The following is a 26,079-nucleotide window of genomic DNA, read 5'->3' on the forward strand; positions in this document are numbered from 1 at the left end:
TTAAACAAATTATAATCCCTTAGTTCTCCAAGTCCCTTTTATTCTGCTTTATTTTTCTTACTAGCACTCACTACATAATAAACTTCAGAGTTTATTTATATATTGTGCTTTTGTCTGACTTTTCTCATTGAAACAAAAGTTAAATGAAGTCTAGAATTTTTGTTTCTTCTTTGTATTATTGTCTCCAGTGCCTATAACAGTGTTTGGCTTGAGGTAAGGCCTCATGATAAATGTATTGAATGAATGAAAGTTTATAGTCCTCAGCTCCTAGGACAGAGTCTGGCACACAGACACAGTATGTACTAAATAAAGGTCTTTAATCAAATATATGAAGTGTCTAACTTCATATAAGTGGTTTTTCTTTATCAGTTTACAACTTGTTTCTAACTCCTGCTCTCCCAAAAACTGTGCTACGATGAGAGCTAAATCTCCGCATTTAACTTGTGATAGCAAACCTTGTTTAGATATAGTAAGTTCTGTTTGTTTCCTCAGTTGAGATGTAAAATTTAGGATGAAAGGAACAGGCAATTTTTTGGTAACTATTTAAACTAAAAATCCCCCACCCCCACTCCTTGTTTTTATTGGGGGTTTCTTTTTGTTTTTTTGTGGGGGTTGGGGGTGTTTTTTTGGTAGAACACTAGCAGAGATCTTTTTTTTTTTTATAATTTTTATTTTTTTATAAACATATATTTTTATCCCCAGGGGTACAGGTCTGTGAATCACCAGGTTTACACACTTCACAGCACTCACCAAAGCACATACCCTCCCCAATGTCCATAATCCCACCCCCCTCTCCCAAACCCCCTCCCCCCAGCAACCCTCAGTTTGTTTTGTGAGATTAAGAGTCACTTATGGTTTGTCTCCCTCCCAATGCCAGATTCTTTCATTTATTCTTCTCGTACCCACTTAAGCCCCCATGTTGCATCAGAGATCTTTTATCTCAATAAGTATCTCTCTTATATTTTTTGTGGTTGTTTTTCATTTATAAAATGAATATATACAATCCCACATTTCCCATAAGCGTCTGCCTTCAGCTCAGGTCATGATCCCAGGGTCCTGGGATCAAGTCCCACATCGGGGTCCTAGCTGGATGGGGTGCCTGCTTCTCCCTCGGCCTGCCTCTTCCCCTGCTTGTGCTCTTTCTCTCTCTCTCTTTCTCTAACAAATAAATAAATAAAATGTTAAAAAAAGAAAGAAAGAAAGAAAGAAAGAAAGAAAGGAAAGTTGGATGACAAATAAAAGTACCAAAGTTAAAACTGATTATTTAAATTAAGAATAGGCAGTCTTTTATACAATAGGAAAAGACTAAGCTGGTCAAGGCTCTTAAATCTTTCTGCAAATCAGAGTAAATAACTCATCTACTACCATAACTCATATACTTGCAAGGCTCAAATTTGCTTTAGTTTCAACAAGACAGTAAAACACAATAGGAACAGAATAAAGAAGTGCAATCAGGAATTATCTAATGTTAGATGCTTGAGTATTGTCTTGGCCCACACCTTAATGCTATAAAAGGCATTGAGTTGTACTTTAGTTCCTCGGGGCTCTGAAAGCTGGTGGAATTTTCCTAATACTATTGGCCATCAAATTTCAGGGAACCTCCATAAGGTAATGCATGTTGGCTATTAGCAGCACACTAAAGGGAAAACAACTTTGAAAGGAGTCTGAATTAACCACCTTTCAAATCTTAAACCTGGTTTCGCCCTTGTAGGTTGGTGTAATCTCATCAGCAGTGTCTTAATTTAATTCCAAAGAAGACTGGAATTAATTTTAAGCTCATAGAAGCAGAAAACAGGTCCCCTTATACTCCATCTAGTAGAGATATACCCAACCCAAACTCTATAGGCCAACTAATCAGGATAAAGGGCTTGTCTAACATATAGAAATTCAAATTCCCCAAGAGTTGGCAAAGGACAGTTATAACAATATGCCCTAATATGATCTGTTCATATCATAGGTCCACTTTTTTTAAATGACTCTGTTCTGTAGAATGTTGCTTTAACATGATTGCCACACAGGATTAAGAAATTCTGGGAAGACTCTCCTTCTGCCTTTCCCCCTGTGAAGTGTGTAAACCTGGTGATTCACAGACCTGTACCCCTGGGGATAAAAATATATGTTTATAAAAAATAAAAAATTAAAAAAAATTTTAATTAAAAAGAAAAAATTCTGGAAAAATAAAGTTATATAATTATAAGGAGACCAACCTTATTTACCTGAGATGATTATTCTGACACATTTAGCTTATTTCTGTTCACAGAAAGAACAGTCCAGTTTCAAAATAACTACAGCTTGAGTTTTATCCTGGCTAAAATTCACAGAAAATATATGTTGTTTGGTCATGCAATAGATTATTTTGTGAAAATAATCTGTATGGCCGAGTTGTGCTTTCACTGTCAAATAATAGACAAAACCAACTGATTGTTTATTTCATGCTTTGGTAAAATTGTGTAATTATTTAAAGTTGTATAATACTGTTCTTGCATAAAAACACTGGACAATTCCAGGAAAAAAAAATCTGTAAGAATAAGATATTTAAAATAGAAGCATGGGGGGACGTCTAAGATTGGCTTGATAGAGTTTATTTACATCAGCAAATTTCTACCTACCTAATTCCTGTTCTCAGAAATACCATATTAGCTTGCTATTTAAATCTAAAAGCAGACTCATCAGAACCAACAGTAATTTTTTTTTCTTTCTTAATATAAAAGGTTTTTAAACTACCTATGTCTGTATTTGTCAGAGGCAAACGATGTGAACTATAATTCACTGGACTGTAAAATAAATAAATAAATAAATAAATAAATAAATAAATAAAATCCATGATCCCCAAGACAATAGAAAGTTGAACATCTGGAGAAAATCTAGTACCCAAAGATAGATTATACAATGTGGTAACAGGTGGTGCTAAGAACTATTAAGCTGATTTTAATAAAAAAGTCAAGTATCTCCAATTCCATTTCTTCTAATAAAATCTTTAAAGCAGGTGCAAGGGTATAGCGGAATTAGTTTCCTTAGTGTTAAGTATGAAAGCGCTTCCTCTTTTTTTTCTTTTTAGAATCTTTAAGATGACATTGGTTTCATTAAAATATCACTGTATACTGTGTTTTTGTTTTTGTCATTCAAGAGAAGTGTAAATAATACCTTCTCAAAGTAGCTAAGTATCTGAAACAACTGTCTACATGCTGACAGATTAAATGGATGAAAATAAACCAGTCTAAAAATGTAAGATTTGTCTTTCCTTTTAAAGGGGTTAACATTTTGTTTAAGTCCAAATAATGAAGATATCTTAGGAAAACAGCCTTTAAAATCAAAGGAAAATCCTGGTTTTCAGAGTAAGTATCCATTTTATCTTAGACTTCAGTTTCTCAAGCCTCACTTTCCTCAGCTCCAAACTAAAAACAGAGACAGGCTGGTCTCCTCAAATTTAAAAAAAAAAAAAAAAAAAAAAAAAATATATATATATATATATATATATATATGGCATAATTCTAAAACTTGGGATAATTTTCTTAAAAACTAAATTCTTAGCTTTCTTATATTTGGACACATGATAGACAAGTAATACAAGATTAAAACAAGTAGGGAGTATCTGACTCCAGCTGGATTGACAGGTCAATAAATGGAGGTCAAGTTTTAATTACCTAAAACAATGAAAACTCCGAGGTTAATAAACCCTTAAATATTGCCTGGGTACTTAAATGCTGTGACTGCTCATATTCTTTAAGATTTTAGTACTTAGAAGCTGTTATTGATAAACTGATTTTTTATATCTTTATCTTTATATTTATATGTATGTATACATACATAACTTTTAAAACAATATAGGATGAATATATATATTAATATATTGTTACTTTCAGTAAATGTAAATAGTCTTAACCTCCCCATTAAATGAAAAACATTTTTCAGATTGGCTAATAAGCAAAATCCTGCTCTCTGATGTGTATAAGAAACACAGCTGATGTTTTTCATTAAAGTTTTAATCCATGCTATGCCAAGCATAGACTATGGGCAGCACCAATAGAAGTCTGCAATTCCTGATCTATTTTGCAGCTTTCTGCACTGATATGGAAATCTTTGGTGACTCAAGGAGTCTGAATTTATTCATTTATTTTAAAAAATCACATTTCAATACTTTTTATAAGATTTACATATCAACTACTTCTGTGAGAATTTGAAGCCATAGATACATCATGTAAACTAATTTAATTTCATATCTGAAACAGGGCATTTCTCAAATTATTTTTAAACGATTATGTGTTTTTTTCTTCCAAAAGTCCATTAAGCCCAGTAGTCTAATTTATACATTACCTAGTTTTAGATTATTTGACTTGCATCGATTATATGCCAGTAAAATTATCAATGTAGAGTTTAATTTATTTCCTTACCTCTATGGGTGGTTCTTAATATGTGTTACAATTCGAGCTTCAAGAAATACTGCTTGTCACACTGCTAAATTTTCTCCATATTTATTTCTGAAAGACGACACACAAACCTGCTTCATTCACCATATAGCAATTTCTATCAATACATTTCCTCATGAAACCAAAAAGGAATTTTACACGTATATTTTTTAAATGTAAAATTCAGAAACAGTGTAGCCCTCCAGTTCTAAGATATTTTTAAAAGACAGGTTCACGGTAATTTAAGCGTAGTTCTGCTGCTTGTGTTTTCAAATCTCCAAATAATTCTCTCAAAAGCAAACCATAATGCTTCTGATCGTTGTTCCATTCTTCTGATATAGCCTCTCACCTCACAGCCTGAGAATCTCACAGTGAGAGTGAGAAAGTTACTATTCAATGAAGATGATTAGAGAAGCCCTGTGAATTCTTTAAGAGTGAAAAAGACAGCAAGCATTTGGTGGTGCTTAAAAGAACACTGCTGAGATGCAAGACAAGAATGGGGCACTGAAAATATTTCAAGATGCAGCCCCTTTCCTTTAGAATTAGTGTTTCCTTGTCATTCCAGAAAAGTGGTTATAGTCTATGCTAATACAACAAAATATTGTAATATCATATCTGTTTTTATAACCGTAAGGAACGATGGACATTTTTTCTATCTGACAATACCACGCCAAAATAACTAGTCTATTCAGTGAAAAACAAACAAGAAAACACCACTAGACACCTGACTGTGTAGGTTATCTACTTCCTATGTTTTCTCCAGCTCTCACGCTCTGCATCTTTTTCTTTCCCTCCTCCTCTTCTATTCTCACCTTTTTTTCCATCAATCCTCAACCAAACAAGGAAAAAGTATTGTCTCTACCTTCAAGGAGCATAGAATCTAGCAGAGAAAACATATAATCAATTGAAAGAAACTGCCATGAGTATTATGATAAGGTACAAGGTCAAAAAGAAACAAAATCTCATGTGAGCCCAGAGAGGAAGTTACCACCAATGGGGACTAGAGGGGAGAGCTAGACCCAGGCAAACAGGGAAACGATTCTAGGTGAAGACCCAGGGGCAGTAGGGAGTATAGGCATTCTCGGAATTGAAAGAAATTAATTATGTTTTCACTAAAGTGTAAATTAAGTTCTGCTCCCTCTTTACCCAAATTCATTTTGTTTTCTTCCTGGATGTTCACCAACACAGTATTTACCAGGGTTTTATCCTTACATTTAAGTGTGTTCATGTGACTCTTTCCCACTAATAGCATGTGAGCACAAATAATGAGTAACACTTTTGAGCCAGGGCCTACCCCCTCTTTCCCTTTGTCAGCTAAATACAAAAAATTATAAGTCCCTGGAGGAGGCAAAGCCACAAGATGGGAAGAACCACGGCTCCTGGGGTACTGTTAGAAGAGCCTGCCAACAGGAATTCCTCAGTGGACTATTAGCTAAACAAGAAATACACATCCATTGTGTTGAGCCATTACGCATTTGACCTACCTCCACTAACATAGGGGCTAAACAGCAGGGGGTCTGTGCAGGCCAGGTTAGAGTTTCATCTTTATCTTAAGCAACAATAGGGAACCACTGAGGGCTTTCAACTAGGAAGTGTCAAGATCACAAAACCAGTCATCTTTAATTAGCTCTATCTATAATGAAGGAGTCATTGTTTCTAATATTTTAGGCAATTTCCTTCAGATTCCTGCTCTTCTCACATGACAAATAATATATAGTGGGAATTACTCAAAGTTTTAGCAAATTCCAGTCTTACACAGATAATAATCATAAATATCTGGAGCTTAGGAGGACATAACATTTTATTTTTTCAAAATCCCTTATTGCACAGAAAAGGAAGGACAATAAAGATGAGGCACTTACCCCAAGGTCACCCCGGGGATGTTAAGAGCAGAGTGGAAGGTCAAGGACTGAGCCAAGTTCTCTTGATCTCACTCCAAGTCTCTTTCCACTATGCCTGCCTTTTAATTCCTTGAGCCCCATTGCTTACAACAGAACCAGTTACTCTGTGGAAATGAATCACAGGGATTAACCATTGAAAATTATAATTTTGGCAATATCATTTTGATTTTAAAGTTGGAATCATTTGTATGTAAATTTTAGAAACACAATGAATTGTTTCTTTTGCCTTTTTTAAACTGATATCTTATTGAACTTACAGGAAACATCTCCATCAGTTACAGAGAAATATTTTGAGTACTATTTCCACCTTTGTTTTACAATTTTATGTCTTTATAATCTGAAACTCCTTATGTATTTTTTCTGAATTCATTTTCTGGCCTTGAAGGCAATTACCACAGTGCCTAAGCCACTAGATAAGCTGCTAGTAGACCATCTATCTGATGAAGCTGAATTGACTGAGATTGGCATTTTGCTTGTGCTGTCAAATATTGAGAAATAAAGAGCCCTATGTTGAGTTGCTTTTTAATTTTCCATGGCTAACTAAAAGCCCATGGTGGCTAGTGGTGAAAAATAATATAAATATATCCACCAACAAATATGAGTATGAGAGAGTTGCATCCATAAAAATGAAGGAACATTAGAGTAACTGACAGACCAGGAAATAAGAAACTATGATATAGCACATAATGGCACATATTAAGAAAGTAGAACCCAGTATAGACATTTTTCTGTATTGATATTAATTTGTTTCAATGTAGATCTAAGGAATGGAAAATCATTTTAGTCCCTAATGGCAAACTGGAAATTAATGGAAATAATTTAAGTTAAAACTAGCCAATAAAACACATGCTTTTAGTTCTATATCGTGTAATCCCAGAAACACAAAAACATAATGAATAGAATAATCAAGTGGGGAGTGATGATATGATTATTTACTTGAATGACCACTATTTGAAGAGATAGGGATTTTTCTAATTATATCATATATATGTATACACATTAATATTTTATATATGTATAGATATATATCTATACATATATATATAATCAGTATTAGGTAGAAGAATACAATGATTTTCCTTCTACTAGGATTAAAATAAATGACATTATGCTACAAGGTATGGTTACTAATTACTTGCTTATTTCATAAGAAAAAAGATAATTTGCCAGAGCTCTTATCTGAAATTTCAGCACTTTTTGTTCAAGCTGTATGAATGTGCTCTTCATTTAACAACAATGAATAAAAGGTAGTTAACTAAAAAAAAAAAAAAAAAAAAGAAAGAAAGAAAGAAAGGAAGGAAGAAAGCAAGAAAAATTAAAGAAAAAGAAGAAGAAATACTTCAAGCGTATTATTTCATGGTGGCCCTGGAGAGCATTGGACAGAAAGTTCAGGATAATCTATAAAAAGCAGGGTGAAGGGAGGGAGGTGGTGAAAGGGGCCAAGGGGCTATGGGGCCATGTGAATCCATGTGGAAAAATGATCAGTGCTAGAGAAGGTTAAATTCTCAGTCCCTGAAGTCTTGCTGTTGTGGCTACAGCCCAAGAAAGTTAATGAAAGAAAGGAGCACTGACAACTCCTGCTGCTTCGACAGGAGCTTACCACCTCATTACTGGCCAGATTCTTACAACCAAAAGAAAAGAATACTCCTGCCAAGGAAAAGAGTAAGAGCTAGAGCGAGAGAGTCATCCAAGCAAGGCATTGCTGATATTGGGCGAAGATCAAAGTAATATCAAACAAAAGGAACTGGACAAGAAATAGCTGAGCCAAGAGCTATGACCACAGACTAGACAACTATCCAAACTCCAGGCAGGAGAGACGGAAAAGACAAGTTAAATCCCTTAGTCCTCCCTGCCGAACGGGAAAAAGTAAATGAAGTGACACCATCTGCTCACTTTCCCAGAAGAGAGAGTTTCAACTCCTCATGGTTAGCAATGCAAACATTTTCAAAAGCATTACTCTAATTACAAATGATTAGAAATGATTCCTAGAAGTAAGGACTTAACTTGCAGTGTGCCTGACTAATGAACGTTTTCGGCACAACCCACTGCACTTTGAGCTGACTTTGAAAGCACTGGCTGGAGATAGTTTCTGAGGTTTTAAAATGATCCTCTTAGAGAAAATAGGATGTTTTGCTTTCTTCTAAATTTCTCTAAGCATACAAATAAATGGCTCCCCCCACACACACTAAAGTGCAATAGGAAATCACAGAGTTCTTTCAGGAGCAGCAGCAGTTGTTATTATTTCAGTTGTTGGTATATGTGGGTGGTTTTGTGTTTGTGTACATACCAGACTGCTGGGGTGGGGGGAGGGTGAGAGGGAAGTACATATCAACAAAAATTAAATATTTAAACTTAAATTCATAGGAATACTATTCATGGAGCAATATTCCTTATTATAAATTTTAATTCCAGTATCATCTCTGTAAATTATTACTACACCCCATTAAAAGCCCATAGCAAGTGTCAGTGGTGAATTGGAGCAACTGGAACTCTCACACATTGCTGGTGGGTATAATTTTTGGTAGTTTGGTAGTTTGGTAGTACAGGCACACCTCAGAGATACTGCTGGTTCTGTGTCAGACTACTGCAAAAAAGTGAATATCCCAATAAAGCAAGGCAAATTGATTTTTTTTTTTTTTGGTTTTCCAGTGCATATGAAAGCTATATTTATACTCTACATAGTCTATTAAGTGTGAAATAGCATTATGTCTAAAAAATGTACATAACTTAATTTAAAAATACTGATAAAAAATGCTAGCTATCATCTGAGCTTTCAGGAAGCCATGATCTTTTGGCTGGTGTAGCTCCTTGCCTTGATGTTGATGGCTGCTGGCTGATCAGGGTGCTGGTTGCTTAAGATTGAGGTGGCGGTGGCTGTTGTCTTAAAATAAGACAACAATGAATTTTGCCCAACCGCTGACTCTTTTATAAACAATTTCTCTGTAGCATGTGATTATATTTGATAGCATTTTACCCATAGTAGATTTCTTTCAGTATCAAAATCAATCCTCTCAAACCTTGCTACTGCACTGTCAACTAAGTTTTTGTAACGTACTCAATCCTTTGTATTAATTTCCTCAATCTTCATAGCATCTTCACCAGGGGTGGTTTCTATCTCAAGAAGCCACTCTCTTTGTCCATCCATAAAAAGCAATTCCTCTTCTGTTGAAGTTTCATTGTGAGAGGGCAGCAATTTAGTCCCATCTTCAGGCTCCACTTTGCATTCTAGTTCTTTTGCTATTTACACCACATCTGCAGTTAACTTCCCCCATTAAAGTCTTGAGCCACTCAAAGTCATCCATGAGGTTTGGAACCAACTTCTTCCAAACGCCTGTCAATATTTATATTTTGACCTCTTCCTATGAATTAAAAATGGTTTTAATGTCATCTAGAATGGTGAATCCTTTCCAGAAAGTTTTCAGTTTACTTTGCCAGATCCATCAGAGGAATCACTCTCTATCTTACAAAATGTATTTCTTTAATACTAAAACTTGAAGGCAGGAATTATTCTATGATTCCTGGTCTGTGCAATGGATGTTGTGTTAGCATGTATGAAAACAACATTCATCTCATTGTACGTCTCCAACAGAGCTCTTGGTGATCAGGTCCAGTGTCAATGAGCAGTAATATTTTGAAAGAAATCTTTTACTTTTTTCTGGACAGTAGATCTCTTGCACATAAATCATGTTGTAAATAAATGTGCTGTCATTCAGGCTTTGTTTTTCCATTTATAGAGAACAATTATAGTAGATTTGACTTAATTCTTAATTAAGGGCCCTAAGATTTTTGGAATTGTAAGTGAGCGTTGGCTTCAACTTAAGATCATTAGCTGCCTTAGCCCCTAACAAGAAAGTCAGCCTATCCTTTGAAATTTTGATGCCAGCCACTGACTTTTCCTCTCTAGCTCTAAAAGTCCTAGATAGTATCTTCTTCCAGTAGAAGGCTGTTTCACCTACATTGAAAAACTGTTGTTCAATGTAGTCACCTTGGCAGATGTTCAAGCACAGACAATTCCTGAATATCTACATTATGAACATTACAGATTATCCATGTTTTCTTTTTCTTCAACCACCTAGAAGATGACTCACACTTTTAAAACTGAAAACTAAATCTTTTCTTCTGTAAACTATCTGTTACCATCTGCTCTCCTATCTGTAAGTTCCACAAAGGCAAAGATATGTATGTTTGCTCAATATTATTTTTTCAGAACTAGGTATTACCTGAACATAGCAGAAGGTCAATGGATATTTGTTGCACATAAATAAATAAATAAATAAATAAATGCAGACAAAACTGATTTTAAATAACTCAAAAGAGTCCCAGATAAGAGAAACTTCAAGAGTACCTAATCTGCTAAGTAAGTTGTAATGTACACAGTCAAGGGCAGGAAAGGGGGCATTTCAGGGTTGTGAAAGCTCTTGTTTATTCATCTGAAACCACATATCAGATTCAATTAAGAAAACTTAAGATGTGAATATACAATGACTATTTTACGATAATAGAGTTAGATGAAATTTTTTTGGTATTTTCAAACAATCTACAGTAAAGTTTATTATTTTATAATCATAAAAGTGTGAAAATAAGGAAATCCAAACACTTACTTTAATAAATATTTAATTATTGCCTAGTATATGTGAAGCATTGCTCTAGTTCCTACATGTAAATATATTAAACAAATGAAAAAGACCCATACCATTCAGAGGTCAGAGTTATGGAGAAGATGGACATGAAAATAAATCATTATGATCAGCATATGAGGGTTGCAGTAGGTGTATTTGTTCAGCATTTGAGAGAAAGCATTGAAATATATATATGTGTACCAGGGAAGAGAGACCTGAGAAGTTTCACAGAGTAGAAAACCTGTAGATTGTTTTCTTCATGGTAAGATTTAAAGGAATTACTAAATGAAGCACATTATGTTCGATAATGATGGTGTTTAAACCACTCCATTAATTTTTTTAGTAAAATTGTTACAGTTTGAGAAAACAACCTGATAAATAACCTAACCATTTACAATTTAAAGAAACAAACACAGTCATGAAGGAAGCAAAAGAATCGGTAATGGAAAGTGTTTCCAAATGAAGAAGGAAAGGAGTTTCTTTTTGTCCAGGAAACATCAACATCAGATGAAAATGAATGAGTTTTTATAAGTCAGTAGCTGCAAAATTTTGTCATTTAGGAAGGTGATAAAAGTAATTTTTCCTTAGTTATCAATCCTGTGATAGAACAATCTGATAATTCCATAAACTTGGAAGCACTATGTGAAACTAAAATGTAAATGTCGCATTTGTTCATTTAAAAAAAGAGCAAAAACAAAAGCTAAAAAGCAAAAAGAAGCAGAAAGAGCCCTGGAAAATAAAAACCATTGTGTTACCATTAATTTGCCCTGCTTTTATAGATGCATGTTTTTGAAAATCCTGCAATAGTAGATTAGTAAAGACAAATATTTTTTCTTCCTGTTCAGAAGCTGTGAAGTCACTGGGAGCTTCACACGAACACACTCACACACACACACAGGCACACTACACAAAAGGAGACTAAGTGAGAAGAATAGAAAACATCAAATGTTTGAAGCCTACGCTATAGTCATATCAATGTCCACATGAAATACAAACATTTTAAAAATATGCAGTCTGGGGGGGGGGCATTTTTGAACATTTAACTGGTTAATGAATTAGGTGACTTTTGATTTCAGGTAGTGCCTTCTCATCATTTGAGGTGCTTAAATAGGAAAACTTTTGTTTTAAGGGTGATTTTTATGTAAGTCATTTTCTGAGCTTTGCAGAAGTTCCAAACAGTGAAACAAATGCATTAGAATGGTATCTTCACTACTCATCTGATTAAAAAATAATGTTTAATATCATTTATTATTAAAAAATAAAAGCATGGTGATCCAATATAAAAGTGTCATCTAGTAATTTTGCCCAAAGAATCAATTGTTGAAATGTGTCAGGTCTTATTTCTCAGAACATCTTGAAGGATAAAAGTTAATAAGCCATGAGTTGGAAGCTTGATTTTTATAAGCCTAAGACTTTGGAGATTAAAGTGTCTTTAATGATAGTGAGTGTTTTGGAAGGCATACGTTCTCTAAATTTATTTGAAAGTTATTGGACATTTTTTTTTTTTTACCATCTGGGTCATCAAGACATCTGAAATAATAAAGAACAACTCATAAAAGTCATTTTGCACAAAATAACTTGTATTTGGAGTGATGTTCATCATAACAAGCTTACTTCAGGACTAGCCCTTGATCTCCAGGTGGCTTCTAAGTATAATGGTATATTCTTCCCATTCAGTTTGCCCTCAACTGGGACTGACAATGGTAACTTTCTAGGTATTAATGCAGTGTAGGAGATGGATTTGGGACAGAGTATGTAGTCTGAAGATGCAGTATATCTTACCTAAAACTTGAAAACAGATATATTTTTACATCTCATCCAGATGAGAGGTATATATATATGTATAGTTAGTTAATTAGTTAGTTAGTTAAATTAGAGGAATTTTTTTTCATGATAAAAAATGTAGTTAGAATCAGGGATAGGGTGAAGAGCTTTTAAGGGTGATGAACTGCATAATTATATACACATTGTATATAACTTAAAATAGAAGAAAACAGTGTGAATAATATAAAAAAATAACATTCTCTATCCATCGTGAGGGTAAAGAGAGTATAATATGAAGATTTGAGGCCATTCTTCCAGATTCGAGTATAAATTAATCTGGCCTATCAGATATACTACCAAAATGATTTTTATTGAAACCTTATGTGATTTTCAGATGAACCAGATTCCTCCATTCTCCTGCTGATAATAGATTTTCCAAGATGCACTTAATGATATGAAACCTGTGGAAGAATGCTTATGGCATCCTGCCACAAAGGGGAAAAAAATCTACCATGAACTCTTACTTTAGTTGTTTATCAGGAGAGGACCACTAGATTTCTACTCTTCAAAATTCCATGAAGAACAGGTGCTTGTTATCTAATATGATATTTCCCTAGTTCCCTCTCTCACCCCCTTAAAAGCATGTACCAGAGGCCTGGATAGAATTATATGGCCAAAATGCATCTTAGAAAATCAAGGTTTCAAGTAAGTTAGGTTTGGAAAATATCTGCCACATCTTTTCAGAGTGGATTGAAAAATCAGCATTCAACAAGACTGAAAATGGAAGATTTAAGAGCAAAGCATTAAGACCTGTGCTAGAACTGTAATTTCTTTAAAAGACAAAATGAATTAGCTGTTGCATCCCAGATGGATGAACATAAGGCAAACTAATCTCTAGCCAGTGAGCAAATCTTGAGGGAAGGCTCTCTCCCACCCTGTCCTATGCCTCAAGAGAACCCTCTGTCCAGCTCTATACTCAGCAGGGCCTCACCTGCCCTCTACCTTTCTCCTTCTCTAGGTTCCATCAGTTCTAAGGGGACTACAAAAAGCCATTATAAGGTATGGTCATTTATTAGCTAAGATGAATTTTTAGTTCCTTTAAAGTAAGTTTTAACATATGTACATAATTTTAAACATTATGTGTTGTGGATTTTTTAAATATCAGCTACAGAGTAAGCTTTATTAGTTCTGAATTAGAATAGTAATGATGATCATAACTATAGCCATAATCATAATATATAGCTTCTTACTGTAATTCCTCTGATGTAACCTCTTCATACTAACCTCAGGTTCCATTTATAATGAACCTATTTTGTGTCAGATGTGAGAGTAGAGAGAATAGGAGAATGTAAGCTGTAGTCTCATAGAGTTTATATACTAGAGGAAGAGACAGAAAACATAACTAAATGGATAAAGAAAGATCTGGTGACACAAGCTATAAAGGCAATATAACTGGGTGATGTCTTTTAGCACAGAGAGCAATTGGGTTGACAAGGAATGGTTCCTACTTTAGTATGGATTTTTTAGATTTCTCTGGGATGCAGAAATGAGGTGATTTCTGAACGATGATGGGGAAGCAGTCTTGGGCTGATCTGGCTAAGATGGGGCCCAGCGAAAGGAAGATCGTGAAGAAACACTAGATGGTTTATGTTTAATGTGTCCTAGGGGTAGACAGGTGGCCACTAAGGGCAGAGAGCACAGGAGAACCTGGTATGAGATTAAATCAAAGAGATAGGAAGGTCACAGCAAGATTATGCAGAGCTTTTAGGTCTGAAATTAAAAATGAGCTAAAGTTACATACTGAAGGATTGTACGTTCATGTATGACAAGATCTAACTTTTCTCCCTGAATGCATGTGCAGAATGGATTGCAAAGGGAGCCCAGCTTGGAGGTGAGGGCAATTTGGAGGCTAGGTGTTGAGTATTGGAAACTTGTACTGAGTTGAGGGCAGTAGTGGAAATGGATGCAATGCCTCCTAGACAAAGAGCCAATAAGACTTAATGACCAATTGGATATAGGAGCTGAAGTGCCTCAAGTCTTTAGAGATCTTTATGTAATAACTATTACACAGATAGATGTTTATGTGCTCAATCTTTTATGTACATGCTTTCTGTATTTCTCTACTTAACCCTGGGCAAAAGGTAGAATTAATTTGCTCTTGCAATTAATAAAACAAAGGAAAATGTGAATATTTTAATAACATGAAAATCTTTTCAAGTTGTGGCTAGAAATTGTGTTTTGGTGTCTGGGCATCACCTCTGGGAAAACAAGAGGATATGATTAGCAAAACAGAGAGCAGGATTTTTAGGTAGAGGGATCAAAAATCTTCCATTTTTAAGATATATAGTGGTAGGGTAAAAAAGTTAGAGAATAAAAGAATTATTTATTCCTAATAAGCACATTTAATCAAATCAATACCAAGAAGTAATCAATAAAAAGAGTACAAGCAAGGTGAACAGCAAAGGATAACTAGCAACAATAAGAGAGAGCACCCTGGGAATTTCAGTGATCTAGGATAAACGCAAAACACTGAAGGAACATTTTTCTGTAAGAACATAGTTTTTTTTTTTTCAGGATCTTTCAAATAATGGCGTATATACAAAGAAGGAGGAAAGGGATAGCAATTTAAGTGTAAACTGGACACAGGGCCCTGGGGGTGGGTAATGTGGGGAAGAAAGAATCAGGGAAAGAAAATCTCCCTCACAGATTCAATCCATTTCTTCACTTGGGAATTAAAGGGGGAAATACTTAGAAAACTGGTATGAATCTCTCTTGGGTCTTTGTGATTAATACTTCAGTAAGATGACTACTCTACTAGGTTTAACCTCTTTCTCCTTAACTTTAAAAACTACTAGAAGATATTTGTTGCGGAATTTTAATTAAAACTTCAATAGATCCAGGGTGTCTGGATTGTTCAGTTGGTTAAGCCTCTGGCTCTGGATTTTAGCTCAGGTCATGATCTCAAGGCCAGGAGATCCAGCCCTGAGGCCTGCTCCTTGTGGAGCCTGGAGCCTTCTTAAAATTCTCTCTCTCTCCCGCTGCCCTCCCCCACCACATGGTCATACATGCTCCCTCTTTCTAAACAAACAAACAAAAATAAAACAAACAAAAAGCTTCCATAGATCCTAGGACATCTTGCCACTTTTTGTCAAATGTTGATTGTAGGATGACGATATTAAAAAAGGGATGAGAGATGGATATAAAACAGCAAAGAAGTGCACAGGAGCTACATTTTTTTTAAAAAAAATTATGTTTTTAATTAAATGGTTTATAAATTTTTATTAATTCTTGTAATAGTATAAAATATTAAGGAGTATTGATTTTAGAGATAAATTTTTATACAACTAATCTTAGTATCTATCGACTTTTTTAATTTGAGTAAACACAATTTCTCTAAACAACATAGAAGAGAAAAACCACTCCACCCCTCTGTAACACACACAGAGGATAGTTCTAGGTGGCATTGTTAAATTTAACATAGAATGAGCCATATAAAAACTTTTAATTTGTGCTTATGTAAGCTTAAAATTTAAACATTATTCCTTAGATGGAGATATTGGTGTTTTTTTAATATGTGACCTTCCATATCTATTTATAATTTCAAGGCAAGTATTTTAGCAAGAAGATTAAATTGAAACAAAACTATTTATAAAAATCATACAAAGGATTCAGGGCTCATGTTCCAATATAAACTATAAACAGTTTTGTCATTACAAAGTCTACTTTACTGAATTTCAACTGTTATTCTCCATCTTTTACTAGCTAAATAAATGAAAGACATATTTAGTAATGTCTGTAGCAATCATATTCTCATGATTTCAAGAAACCAAGTACAATAATACATAACATGTCAAAGTAATAGAGTAATAAAAAATTGGTAGAAAAACATATCTATTCTGGGAACGTTGAATAAGAAGACAAGAGACTCTTGTGTGCATTTTTATGGAAAGGTACAAGGTGAATAAACTGCCTTTAGGTGCCCTGGATTAAAATCAAGAGAACAAATCATCTACATACAAGAGACAAAAACAAGTATGCAGCCTAAAATAAATTTAAATCCCATTATAAAAAAGGCTTCATTTTCTCTGTCTATTGCTATTTATTATACACCCTTTCCTTATACACTCTTTTTTACACACTTTGTACGTACTAACTTTGAGGTGAGAGAAAAATTATGGGACTAGTTAGCTATGACAAGATAGTAAGGAATTTGGAAAGTTTTAATTTGAAGAGAGAAATAGCAAGGAAAAGTGTTTTGAGAATAAGTGGTCATCTTGCAAACTCGTTTTAGAGATACTAGGTACTCATCAGTAGAGTTTTGGCTACCATTAGAACTATTATCAGTGACAGTAAAGCTTATTGGGATTTCTCTAAAGGAACACAGTTGAGATTTGTTCCTAGCAAAATGCAGTATGCTCTTTGAAAGGTAGGGGTCCTTCCAAAGGGGATTATTTCTTGCCAAAAGGCTCATTTGTCTGAGCTTTCCCTCCTCCCAGGCTCCTCAGCAACTTCCCCCTTCGTTTGGCACCATGCAGTATCATCATGTGACTTTTTGGACTGCCTGACTGAGTTCATTGAACATAAAGCCTTGGCAGTGGCAATTATCCTGGCAGTGGTAGAAGCCAGGAAACATATACCAGTAAATGGATCTCATTTTAATCACTGTACATAGGGTTTACTTGATTTATCCCATATCATACCAAGTTCCAATGTGGCAGCAATGCTCTGTCCTCGGTTGCCATGTTCAACAAAACCACTCGGGTTATACTGCCAATAAACAGTTTTCTATGAATATCCTTCTAAAATTTTTTCTGTCATTTTTGTTCATTTCTAAAGTTCAAAGATGAGATTAGACAGGTTCAACTTTGTTTATTTTCAGAAACTATAAAATAATATAAGTGTTTATGTTTGAATGATAAGTTACTCTTCAACAGAGTTTTAAAATAGAGGTTAAAAAAATCATTATTCTGAAATAGATTAGTAGAATTTTTTGCTCCTTTTCCTGTAGTCTAAAGTTTTTATTCCTCCATTAATCTTGCTTTAATCATAGGACTGCATATTCTTTCTTTAATTGAGTTAATATAGTTTAAAGTGCTTCAAATTGTGCTAAGAACATAATATACACTTGAGAACTGTTAGCTTTTGCTATTATTTTAACTACTCATTGTTAGTTTACATATTTAATATTTGTCTCACACTTAGACTCTGATCTATTTGCAGTCACTTGCCCTGTTGATTTGTATTCCCAGTGCCTGACAAATATGTTATGCTCAATCATGTTTGTCACCCTATAGCAAATCATCATCATCATCATGATAAACACTGCACTATTATTGCTATGCGACTGAGATCACACTTACTAAGGTAGAAGAGAAATAGGAGGAACAAAGACAAAAAATGGCTTAAGAACCCTACACCTTTGCAGACTGATCAGAGAAAGAGCAGTAAACAAATAATTGCATATTATGTTGTGGGTCCTAATTAAATGTCTTTAACTAATTTTCAATTTATTCTGGAAGTAGCCATAACAAATTTCACAGGCTCTGAATACTTTTTAGAAGCATAGCGACCAGAAAATTAATCTTTATTAAAAATCTACTCTATTAAAAAAAACTACTCTATGCCTGATACTATAATCAATGATTTATAATGTTCATCCCTATACTATGTCAGATAGAAGTTACTATTCCTTTTTAAACATTGGAAAATTGTTGCTAGGATCTTTTATTATGTTCTTTGGTGTTTGAGTTAGTAAATGCCTGAGCAAAGATTCAAACAAGGAAGGTCATATTAACACTTAACATACTGTGGTGGCTAGGCTACAGTCCACAGTCATTCAATAAAACATTAATCTATGTGTTGCTATGAAGGTATTTTGTAAATATCATGAAAGATGATAGGCACTTAACGTTAAAACTATTCTAAGTAATATGGATGGGCTCAATTAAGTTAGCTGAGAGGTCTTCAAATCAGAGCTGATGCTACTGTGAAGAAGAAATTCCACATGTGGAAGATGCTTCTAGTTGTGCCCAAGTTCCAGCTAGGTTTTCCTGATGGCCTACTCTGTAGTTTCAGACTTGTTTATCTAGCCCCCATAACCACATAAGCCAAGTCCTTATAATAAATCTGATATATACCTCCCCTTGGATCTACTTTTCTGGTTGAACCCTGGTTGCCTGGAAGTGTGACACTGCTGTAACAAATACCTAAATATGTGAAAGTGGGCAATAGGAAAAAGCTAGAATTTTGAGGAACATATTTTTTTAAGTAGATTGCCTTGAACATACTATTAGTAGAAATATGTGTGTTAATAACTCTACTATTAATGATTCTGAAGGAAAGGAGGACCATAAAAGAAAAAATCTAAATTACATTAGAAAATGGCTAAATTCTGATGAGCAAACTCTTAGTAGATGTATGAATGTTAAAGGCACTGTTGGTGAGAGTGCAAGAGGAAATTAGAAATATAACATTAGAAACTAAAGAAAGGGGAAAGTCTTGCTATGTAGTAGCAGAGACCTTTGCACAATTCTATTCTGAAGTTATGTGGATGGGAGAATTTGACATTTAGTTGAGGAAATCTCTAAGCAAAGTGTGGAAATTGTGGCCTTGTTTCTTCTTGCTGCTTATGGTAAGATGCAAAAAGAAAGGAAAAAATTTAGAAAGAACTGTTAAATACAGAGAAACTAAGACTTGGCGATTTGGGGAAATATCAACTTATCCCCAAATGCAGAAGACCCTGTAATTAAGAGATTCCCCATAAGAAAGCAAGCTCTAATGAAAAAATGAAGAGTCTAGCTATACAAACTTCAGCTAATACCTCAGGAAGAGTTTAAAAAGTCAGATTATTTAATAATGTGAATGTTCTTTGAAGAGAGCACATGATGTTTGTGACTCATATATTCCCTCAGTCAGTGGGGTGGGGATAAAATTATCTAAGAAAGATCTATGGAGGAGATTCTCATGTACTGGGGTGAATCTCCAGGACATATACAGGAAACTCATAAAGTTATTGAGAATGTTATTCCAGGAGAAATTCTGCTAGTTCGAAACATATGTTGTCATTCATAAAAAAGTAAAGATGACTCACAAGGTGGAGCCTCAAGGCAAAAGGATGGAACCTTAAGCTCAGATTACAGAGCCCAGGGTCCAGAAGATGGAACCACTATTCCCAGAGCTTGAAAAGTTGTGTTTTCCTGGCTAAGTTTTGATCCTGGTTGGGATTAATGACTGTTTTTTTCCTTACATTTTCTCCCATTATGAGAAGGAATGTCTATAACTGTTATCTTATTCCAGTCCCACTATTGCATTTTGGGAGCAGATAACTTGTTTTTTAGTTTCACAGATCCACAAATGGAGAGGATTTTTATACCAGGGTGCATTATACTTAATGTAATTTAAATAATTTCAATGATATTAGTTTTGGGACTTTCATGCTGATGAGATTTTGGACTTTGAGTTGATGCTCTAATGGGTTGAGATATTATGGACCTTCCAAGGAATAGGATGAATATATTTTGTATGTAGGATGGATTTGAATCTTTAGGGTACAAAAGGTAAGCTGTGATAGGCAAAATAATAGCTCTCCAAATATGTCCACATCTTCATCTGTGGAAGATATGAATATGGTATCATACATAGCAAAGTGGACATTGCAGATCTAATTAAATGAAGGACCTGCTGATGAATAGATTATTTTAGATTATCTGGGTGGGCCCATTATAATCACATGGGTCCTTAAAAGTAGAAAAGATAGGGAGAACAGAGTCACAGAGAGATGTGACTATGGAGGAGGGTAGAATGATGCCATGTGAGTGATATGAGAAGGATTCAACTCACCTTTGCTACTGTGAAGATAGTAGGAAAGGGTCTTTAAGCTTTGAAGATAGAGAAAAGAGTCTTTAAGTTAAGGAATGCAAGCAACCTCCAGACCTTGAAAAAGGTGAAGAAACAGAGCCTAACCAGAGAGTACAGGAAAGAATGTTATTCTGCTTAAACATCTGTATTTTATCCTGTTGAGACAGTCTTAGACTTCTGACCTATAGAACTCTAAGATAATAAACTCGTGCTGTTTCAGTGTGGTGAGAGTCTGTATTGATCTGTGGTTCTTGGTTAATGGTTTGGTTTGAGAGAATATTCAGGTACTTGAGAAGGAACACAATTCACAATTTGGTAACCTCTGGAGAGAGGTATGTGAATAGATTCTTAGAATAAGCAAGGAATATGAAGATATTTATGTCCCATGTGAATGCTCACCAAAGGGTAACCTCAACAAAGGAGGATTTTATTAAACAATTGCTAAGGATGGCTCTGAAATGAGTCTGTTTCTCCAGCCATTCCTCTTATTGTCCAGTGTGTTTGTGAACAAGTGGCCAGGGTTGCAGGGATGGAGATTATGCATGGGCTCAGCAGCATAAACTTCACTCACAAGTGTTGACCAGGCTACAGTCACTATCGGGTGCTCAATCAGCCAGAATCAGAGACAAACACTGAGTCTCCAGTGTGACACCAGTTTCCCAGGTGATCAGCCAGCTGGTGACAGGTCGATTACATTGGGCCATATCTATCATGGAAGAGGCAACACTTTGTTCTTATTATAATAGACACTAACATGGCACCTGGGTGGCTCAGTGGGTTAAGCCTCTGCCTTCAGCTCAGGTTATGATCTCAGGGTCCTGGGATCAAGCCCCACATTGGGCTCTCTGCTCAGTGGGTAGCCTGCTTTTCCCCCCTCTCTCTGCCTGCCTCTCTGCCCTACTTGTGGTCTCTCTTTCTCTCTCTCTCTTTCTGTCCAATAAATTAAAAAAAAATAGACACTAACTATTGATTTACCTTCTGTAAACGCAATGCTCCTGCTAAAAGTACCATTCATGGACTTACAGAATACCTTATTCATATCACTGCACATATCTTTGCTCTGATTAAGGAATTCACTTCACAGCAAATAAAGTACATCAACAGGCTTTTCCTCATGGAATTCACTAGCCTTACCATGCTCCTCATCATCCTAAAGCAGCTGGCTCACCAGAATAATGGAATGGCTTTTTGAAGACTCACTTACGGTGCCAGCTCGGTAGTAATACCTTGAAGTCTTGGAAAACTGCACCTGCTTTTAATTAGCATCCACTATATGAAGCTCTTTCTCCCATTGGCAGGACTCACATATTCAGGATCAGGAATAGAAGGGCACCTCTTACTATTTCCCATACTGATCCACTAGCAAAAATATTGCTTCCTGTCCCCATGACTATGCTTTGTCTCAATTCCCAAGGGAAAATTGCTTCTACCAGAAGATTTAACAATGATTTTATTGAACTGAATATTGAGACTGTCAGAGAGCCAATTTGCATTGGCTCACACCTATGAATTGACAGGCAAAGAAGCAGTTACTGTGCTGGCTAGGGTGTAGTGCAAACTGTTTTGGTACTACAAAGTGGAGTTAAGCAAGCATATGTATGGAATATGGAGATCTCTTATGGTGTCTTTAAGCATCACCATATCCTGTGATTAAAGTTAATAGAAAACTATGATGACCACCTTAGGAAGGACCACTAATGGCTTAAACCCTTCAGGAATGAAAATTTTAAGTAATAGCACCAAGTGAAAACTGTGACCTCCAGTAGGCAAAAGAAATATGGAATGGATAATGGAAGAAGGTAATTATAAATACTACCTGTGACCAACTGGTCACTATAGAAACAAAAATTATAATTATTAGGAATATTTCTTCCTTATTTTATTATGAATAGTGAGATATATATTAATATACCAAGCTTTTTTTCTTTCTTCCCTCTAGTATACTTTTATCATCTAAAATAAAATGCATTAACAACAATTAACTATCTTATAGTATTTAAACTGCAGGATATTAAGGGAAGAGAGTAAACATCACCCAAGAACTTTTCATTCTCTTCTAAGGAAAGGATTAGTTTGGTTTTGGTTGAACCCAAGATAGTTGTATTATGGTCAGTAAAAATATCATGTTGTTGTTGCTTTTATTTGGAGATTAAATAAGATTTAAGATGTGTTCCAAAGAGATAGATGCTTTGGCAAGGGGTGGACCGTGATGGTCTTTTTCAAGTGTCCATTTGGCTAGTCTGCTGTCCCTCATTATTCGTAAATACTAATCTCAATATTGCAATGAAGGTATGTTACAAATGCGTGTAAAGTCCATAATCAGTCAAGACTGGACATTCGGGAAGGATTAAGTAAAGTTGCAAAGCTGGGTATTTTCTGTAAATGGAGAAATTACATGGGATTTTTGAAATGCAATTTAAAGGAAGTGCTGAAAGGCAAGCTGAGGTGCCTTGAGTGATTTCTTTCAACCCTGAGTTAGTACTTCATGAGTAAATGTTTTTGAATGAGTAAATTCTTTTGAATAAGGGAAATAGAGAATGGCTAATGTATGTCATAAGGTATAATGATTGGTGTGATAAAAAAAAATCAGTTGAGGTCAGAGAAAGAAGAGTGACATGGATAAATCAGAAGGAGTAGTTTGGGATTTCAGGATAGTAGATGCATGGAATTAAAAGCAAGATTTTGCTTGGAACTGATGCTGATATAGAGAATGAAGAATAAATACTAAAGGATAGAATCCTGAGGAATAAGTAATGGAAAGCATTGGGCTGGCTGGATTAAAACCTGTGTATAGGAACACCAGGGTGGCTCAGTCAGTTAAGCATCTGACGTTTGATTTCTGCTCAGGTCACGATCTCAGGGTCGTGAGATTGAGGCCCACAGTTGGCTCCATGCTGAGCATGGAGTCTGCTTTAGTCTCTTTCTCCCTCTCCCTCTGCCCTACCAACCTCACCCCCTGCTCACACTCACTTGTGCTCGTTCTCTCTCTCTCTCAAAAACAGAACAAAAGAAAAACCCAAACACCTGTGTATAGAATAGTAGTACCGGCAATGTGGAGATTAAAGAAAATGGCATTTAAATGGTAGCTATAACCAGTAGCTCTACAAAGAGCAATGAACTATAGTTACCATAAAGAAACCTGTATCTTAACATTTTGTTGCTGCAAGCAAACAATAACTACAACAACAACAAAACAGCAAAAACTACTCTCATCCTGTTATTTTAAAAATAAGGGAAGACTCCCAAAGTGGAAGCCATTGTTAGTGTCAGAGAGCCAGTTCAAAACAGCAAAACTAATAGAATTTGTGTTTGTTTCTTTTCTGTTTATCTCAGTGCCAAGGTAATTCCCCACATTCCTAATTTGAGAGATAACATGTTGTGTAGTTGTTAATAAACAGGGAGTGTAGTTGGCTCCCAACCATGAAAACCTGGCTTTAAATCCTGAATCTGATACTAGTAAGTGGTGTGACATTAGTCAAATGGTAACTTGGGCTTCCCCATCTCTAAATTAAGGGTGACAACAACTTTGTCCATCTCACAGGAATGTTGTAGAGTATAAATGAGTGTGTTTATTTAAAATAGTTAGACTAGTGCCAGACATATGGAAAGATCTAAGTAGATGTTAGCTATTATTATTATATAAACTGTACTATAAAATTATCATGGATAAATTTTGGATTTTTAAGTCACAGAAGTTATGTATGAAGCATCTAGTGATGAGTTTAAGGACTCTCTTAACCTCTGCAGAGCTAATATGAAAGTAGATAAACAAGAAGGGGTAGAAAAGGGCAGCATAAAATCTTTCTTCATTACACTGAATTAAAGATTATGGTAGAGTATCCATTTAGAAAGCAAAATACAACAGGTGGTTTTTTAGAAAAACAATAATGAGCTCCTATTTAAAAAGCTACCAAACAAAAGGATTTGGTCAGCAGAAGTAGAAGCTAAAGTCACTTAAAGTTTCATCTTCAGTGACAGTTTGAGAAAAAATACAAAATACATCTTAGGTGTTCTTTCTATGATGGGGATGGTTATGAGGGAATTCCCAAGCAGAAACTCAGGTTAAGTGGTCAGAAAGGGAGAGGAGCAAAACAGCTCTATCTCTTGGGGTAGCTGGAGGAATACTTAATAAGCCCTTGAGCTGCTGATGGATTGAAAGAATCACAGCAGGAGAACAGTTTCGACCTCACAAAGTAGAAAGAAGCAGGGACTGGGAGCCATAGCATAATATTCAACTACTCAAATGAAGAGTCATTAGGCTTAAATAGACCAATAAGGGCTCATGGAACCAAGATGAAACCTCTCAGTGGCATTGCTGACTTTTTGAGAGCAACTCAGAGTTAAATGTACTTAAAATGCTAAGCTCTGTGACAGAATCTTTCTCTGGATACAATTCCGTGAAAATGGCTGTTTGAATGGGTGGAGCAACTGGCTAACCCTAACTGAACAAGACTCCATATGTTTTTGGTGTAGGAACTGCATCAGTGAATCGCAAAATGAGGTTAAGGAATTAACCGTTTATAGTGCTGGGTACTAAGAATTTTTGTATCTGGCTACATAACATATTTCCTTTCCACAGGAGGTAGTTATGACAAATTAGAAGTCTGAAAATTTTCTGATGGTGTAAAGGCCCAGCTGTCACTGGGGAGATAGTGATCAGATTTCATAGCTGCGTGGTCCCGTGGCGCCACGGAGAGCTCCATATGGTCACCCAAATGTTCCAGCTAAATCCACTGAAAATTTCCAGTCTGACTTTTACTTGTAAAGAATAAAACTCTTCTTGTATGAATTTATCACTATGTGCCTACCAAGAAAAAAACTCTTGTTAACTGGTTACATTTTAAAAAATGGGAAAAAATAATCCTTTTAAGAACAACTTTGTACAGCTGTTATGCCGTCCTCATGATAAACGGATAATGACGCACTCCTGGGAATGCCACAGAATTTATGTCAATTGTAACATAACCTCAGAAAGGTGCACTTTTTAATGGATGTATAGTGAATAATTAAAATCTGTGGAAATACCTACTTCTGTGATAAAAAACAATTTTATAAACCACGGTTCTCTCATTCTCGCAGAAAATCACCTCTGCTAAATTGCTAATGTAATTACTAAGTGCTGGGACACTTGTATGCATGTCAAAGATGTCAGCTTAAGTCTTACCCAATAACAAATGACAAATGCATAATTTATTGAGTCTTAAATGGCTATGTCTTTGGATATATTCCATATAAGTAATTCGCTTAGAAATACATCTGGCTCATGAAGGTAACAACTGTTTTAAAGAGGGCTAGCTCTATGTTTTAAAGTTAAAGGAAAGTACAGTAATCTTATTTGTTATATTTCTATACTGAATCAAGACAAGTTTTAAGGTATGGAATTCTATTTTGGGTGTGATGGTATAAATAATATAATAAAAATCTTTACTAAAATTTTTAAATATTAAATATACAATCAATGAGTCAAAGATTACCATAAGGAATTGTTTCATTTTTACCAAACACATCTAATATACCAAATTTTTATGGTAT

The 26,079-nt window shown here is 35.2% G+C and overlaps 1 long non-coding RNA gene across 2 annotated transcripts in view; it reads left to right on the plus strand.

Moving 5' to 3' along the window:
* Window positions 1-26,079, plus strand: part of LOC309854363 — a 470,028-nt gene that overhangs the window by 239,127 nt on the left and 204,822 nt on the right. The window lies entirely within an intron of this gene.

Source organism: Mustela nivalis (assembly GCF_964662115.1).
Source record: "Mustela nivalis genome assembly, chromosome: 1".
NCBI lineage: Eukaryota > Metazoa > Chordata > Mammalia > Carnivora > Mustelidae > Mustela > Mustela nivalis.